The sequence below is a fragment of the Cornus florida genome, unplaced genomic scaffold (assembly GCF_030987335.1).
Source record: "Cornus florida cultivar Cherokee Brave unplaced genomic scaffold, ASM3098733v1 CherokeeBrave_3.0.0_Hap2_Chr10, whole genome shotgun sequence".
NCBI classification, from domain to species: domain Eukaryota; kingdom Viridiplantae; phylum Streptophyta; class Magnoliopsida; order Cornales; family Cornaceae; genus Cornus; species Cornus florida.
The window spans coordinates 88,054-93,300 of NW_026775580.1; the positions used below are offsets into that span (position 1 = coordinate 88,054).

The 5,247-nt window shown below is 38.0% G+C and overlaps 1 non-coding gene across 1 annotated transcript; it reads left to right on the plus strand.

Annotated features, from left to right (window-relative positions):
* The first annotated feature begins 4,079 nt into the window (after positions 1–4,079).
* LOC132280516 (small nucleolar RNA R71) lies at positions 4,080–4,184 on the plus strand. The gene has a single exon (XR_009471587.1). It is a non-coding gene; the product is annotated as a small nucleolar RNA R71 (small nucleolar RNA).
* The last annotated feature ends 1,063 nt before the right edge of the window (positions 4,185–5,247 follow it).

Consider the following 5,247-nt stretch of genomic DNA (forward strand, 5'->3'; position numbering starts at 1 on the left):
GTTCGCTTCGCCTGTGTATAGATTACAGGGAGTTGAACAAAGTTACTACTCGTAACAAGTATCCTCTACTCAGGATTGATGATCTTTTTGATCAATTGAAGGGAGCTACGTACTTCTCCAAGATTGATCTGCGTTCTGGATATAATTAATTTCGGGTTAGGGAGCAGGATGTTCCTAGGACAGCGTTTCTCACTAGATATGGATCTTATGAGTTTCATATGATGCTGTTCGGGTTGACTAATGCACCGGCAGTCTTCATGGACTTAATAAACAAGGTCTTCAGGGCTTATTTGGATCAATTTGTCACTGTCTTCATTGATGATATCTTGATCTATTCTAAGTCAGAGGACAATCATGCTAAACATCTTCGCATAGTGTTGCAGATGCTTCGTGAACACCAGTTGTATACCAAGTTTAAGAAGTGCAAATTTTGGCAGCGGGAAGTGAAGTTTTTGGGTCACGTAGTGTCAGAAAGGGAAATAGCGGTAAATCTAGCCAAGGTTTCAGCAATGGTTGAGTGGGGACAGCCTACTTCACCTACTGAGATTCAGAGTTTTTTTGGATTGGCCAGATATTATCGTAGGTTCATCCAGGGGTTCCCAAAGATAGCAGGACCACTCACTCATTTGACTAAAAAGGGTGTACGGTTCGTGTGGGATGAACACTATTAGAAAGCTTTTAAGGAGTTGAAGACTAGGTTGACTTCTACACTGATTTTGTCTACCCCACGGAGCGGGATAGAGTATCTTATCTACACAGATGCTTCTTTGCAGGGTCTTGGATATGTTTTGATGCAAGAGGTGCAACCGATTTCGTATAGATCTCGTAAGCTTAAGCCTCACGAGCTTAATTATCCAACACATGATTTGGAGTTGGCAGCTGTGGTCTTTGCCTTACGTATTTAGAGGCATTATCTGTTGGGGGAGTCCTTCAGATTATTTAGCGATCACAAAAGTCTACAGTATTTGTTCACTCAGTGGGAGCTGAATATTAGACAACGCCGATAGTTAGAGTTTGTGAAAGACTATCAATTTTCTATACAGTACCATCCAGGGAAAGCGAATGTGGTGGCAGATGCACTCAATCGCAGACCTGTTGCTAGTCTTTCTACTCTATTCGCTACTGAGTGGAATGCTTTGAAGACGGTGGATGAGTTATCGGATGCTTTTATGGTTTACATGGTAGTTACACCTTTTATTATTCACAAGGTTTTTTTTTAAAGCACAACTCACGGATCAGCAGTGCATTGACAAAGTTGCAGAGATAGCTTCCGGGAAGGTCCCATGTTACTATGTTGGGGCTGATGGAGGTTTGAGGTACAAGGGACGGTTAATGGTTCCTTCTGCTGATGATTTGAGGAAAGATGTAATGACTGAGACTCGCCACTCTGAGTTTTCTGTTCATCCAAGAGGAGATAAGATGTATCAGGATATGAAGCGGCAGTTTTGGTGGGCAGGTATGAAAAAGGACATTGCTATTTTTATCTGTCGATGTAATACTTGTCAGATGGTCAAGATTGATCATCAACGGCCGCCAGGAGCTCTACAGGCACTGCCGATACCGGAGTGTAAATGGGAGAGCATTTCTATGGTTTTTATAGAGGGATTGCCTAAGTCTTTTAAGGATCACAATTCTATTTGGGTCATTATGGATAGATTGACTAAATCAGCTCATTTCTTGTCTATTCGCACTAACTTCACTGCGGAGTAGTTGGCGAGACTTTACATTTCAGAGATTGTAAAGCTACATGGAATTCTGTTGTTTATTATATCAGACAGGGATTCGAGCTTTGTATCAGGATTTTAGAAGAGTTTTCAGTAGGCTTTGGGTGTAGAATTACATCTTACCACTGCTTATCATCCTCAGACTGATGGACAGACTAAGAGGGTTAATCAGATCATGGAGGATATGCTTCGTTTGTGTGTTCTTGATTTCAAGGGCCACTGGGAGGATTATTTACCATTGGTGGAGTTTGCATATAACAATAGTTTCCAGAAGACTATTGGAATGGCACCATTTGAGGAATTGAACGACCAACTGTGTCGATCGCCTGTTTGTTGGATGGAGGTTGGCGAAAGTAGATTCTTAGGTCCTGAGTTCATTAAGGATACTTCTGAGAAGATTGCTCTTATTAGGGATCATATTCGCACTGCCCAAAGTAGGCAGAAGAGTTATGCCGATCGACGTACTCGTGTATTGGAGTTTCAAGTTGGGGATCAGGTTCTACACAAAGTGTCTCCTATTAAAGGAGTAATGTGATTTGGGAAGAAAGGGAAGTTGTCACCGCGGTTTATCGATCCATTTATGATTACGGATCAAGTTGGAGCTGTAGCTTATCGGTTGGTACTTTTGGATAATTTGGATCGTGTGCACAATGTGTTCTATGTTTCCATGTTGCGGAAATTTCTACGAGATGAGGATCGGTATCAACATATCGATGTTGGGGAGATTGAGTTACAGTCGGATGCAACTTATTTGGAGCCTCCATGTCGTATTGTCGACCGTAGGGATCAAATTCTTCGTAATAAGGTGATCCCTTTAATGCGTGTTCAGTGAAGTCATCACAATGAGGCTGAGTCTACTAGGGAACGGGAGGATGTCATTCGCTTACAGTTTCCTGAAATATTGGAAAAAGGTAAGAGTGAATTCCGAGGACGGAATTCCTTTTGTTAGGGGGGAAGAATGTAATACCCCTAATTTTAAAAGGATAGTCTCAGTAGTTTATTTTATGGTTTTATTGTTATTTTTGCACTCTTTATGTATTTGTTTGGCTATTTGCTTATTTGTTTTAAGTGTTGTGAATTAATTGATTTAATTGTGTTTATTTTATTTAAATTATTTTATTTACTTGAATCCATGGTTTTAATTGTTTCATGGTAATTGTAGTATTTGTTTTATTTAAATGACTTGATTGGTTTAATTGATTTAATTAGTTTTATTAATTATTAAATTGTTATTAGGGTTTTACGTTTTATGGTGTTATAGGTTAGCCAACTTAGGGATAGGTTTAGTATTCTTTTCCTTCTCTAAGTAGTATTAGACTTAGGGTTTTTGATGTATATAAATATAAGTATTAAGTTCTGTCTAGGGTTTTAGAACTCTATTTATGACTGTCGAGGCAGAGAGAGAACAGAGGAGGGTTTACAGTAATTGGTTTTTGTTGGAGAATCTAGGAAGACGGCATAGAGATTTTAATTCAAAATCTCGAAGGCAAGTTCTATTCCTAACTCCCTCCCTTTGACCCGTGTTCTTTGCATGTCTAACTCAATTCCAAGAACAGATAAAGATCTTAAATCAATCTGGTTCGCATGCTTGCACTGTTTTAATCAACATGTGTTCATAAACTGTTAATTGTTTATTTTACCTTTTTTTTACATAATTCATGATTTAAGTGATGGTAGTTGATGGATAAAGAATCTTATTAGTTCTGAAACACATTAGGAAACCTTAAAATTAATCTGGTTTGCATGTTAGATTTGATTAAATCAATATGTGTTCATGAATTGGTAATTGGTTGTTTTAACTCTTTCTTGCATATTCCTTGTGTTGATTGATGTTGGTTAATGATTAATGATTTTTAAAATCTCTGGAACACACTGGGACTTAGAATTAACCAATAGAAACCTTAACAATGGAGGACAGAAGGAATGGAGGTCGCCGGAGGTGAAACGGGTAAAAGAAACGAGCAATATAGTTTCATGTGAGAAATGGACACATGGTGAGTTGGACTGGAATAGAAATAACACACTTCAAAGCCTTGAACATTAGTCGCAGGAGGAATAAAATTTGACTGTGAAGTCATCAATTGATCAACCTTCTTGGTTAATGCCTCAATTTGGCTCACTAGCCCTTGATTTATTCCTGTTTCATTCTCACTTTCTGCTCTCCTCAATATGGTAGGAGGTCTTACTACGGGAGGTAAGACATGTTGCGTTGAATTATCAGATATATTTTCGAAGAGTTGCCATGCTTCCTCTACACTCTTCAACATAAAATTTACACCACAAGAAGCATCCACCATATACCTTTGTGCCTCATTGAGCCCCTTATGAAAGAAGTTGACAAGCTGCCATTTTGGCATGTCATGATGAGGGCACTTCCGAAGAAGGTCTCTGAATCTTTCCCAAGCCTCATGAAAAGGCTCGTCAGGCCCTTGAGCAAAACTAGTAATAACATCTCGATATTGAGTAGTTCTCACCATGAGAAAGTACTTGTTCAAAAACTTCTGTTGCAATTCAGCCCATGTAGTGATGGTGTCGGCTGGCAATGAATTAAACCAGTCCTTCGCCTTATCCTTTAATGAAAAGGAGAAAAGGTGTAGCTTGAGCACATCATCGTCAAAACTCTGGATTTTTATTGTTCTGCACACCTCTGCAAAGTCATCCAAGTGCCGGTATGGATCTTCTTTTGATAGGCCGTAAAAAGAAGGCAGTAACTGAAGAGTACTGGCCTTAATTTCATAGTGAGGGGCCCTCACTTGAGGATACCGAACTACAGATGAAGAGTTGTATGCACCTGGTTCGTAGTGATCCTTTAAACAGTGAACTGCTTCTGCAATTGGTAAATCATCCGCCATCTTTTCTTTCTTCAAGTTTCTGAGAGTTCTTTCAATTTCTGGGTCTAACAGAAGCTAAGGGAGTGACAAAGAACGTCTTCCAAGCATATAATGTCACCTACAATAATTAAAAGAAAACAATATCAAAATAAAATAAATAAAATAAAATAAATAAATAAAATAAAATAAAATCCTAAACTAAGATCCTAATTGAAATTAATTGTAGAATTTAATATTATCTGTCAAGAACTAAAACAAGTCCCCGGCAATGGCGCCAAAAACTTGTTGTGAGATTTATATGTACCACTCGCAAGTGCACGAATCTTTGCAGATAGGGTTTACTTGTAAGGGTGTCGTACCTAAGGGACTTGTGTAAATTAAGTTTGTCAACAGATTTCTTAAATTCCAAAATTAACTTGAAAGTAGGATAATCAAATTGTGATGATTAATTCTAAATTAACTAAGTAGAAAAATAAAATAAACTAAAGAACAACGATTAAATATGATGTAGAAAATAGAGAGAGAGGACTAGAGGTATGACTTCACCACTAACGTCTCACCACCAATTAATTGCATCAATTTATTAGAGATATATCATATAACATGCATAGAGAATTAATCATGGCTACAAGTACATATTAATTCGACTAGAAAATAATATAATTCAAAGCTAAGTATGGACTATCTTCGAT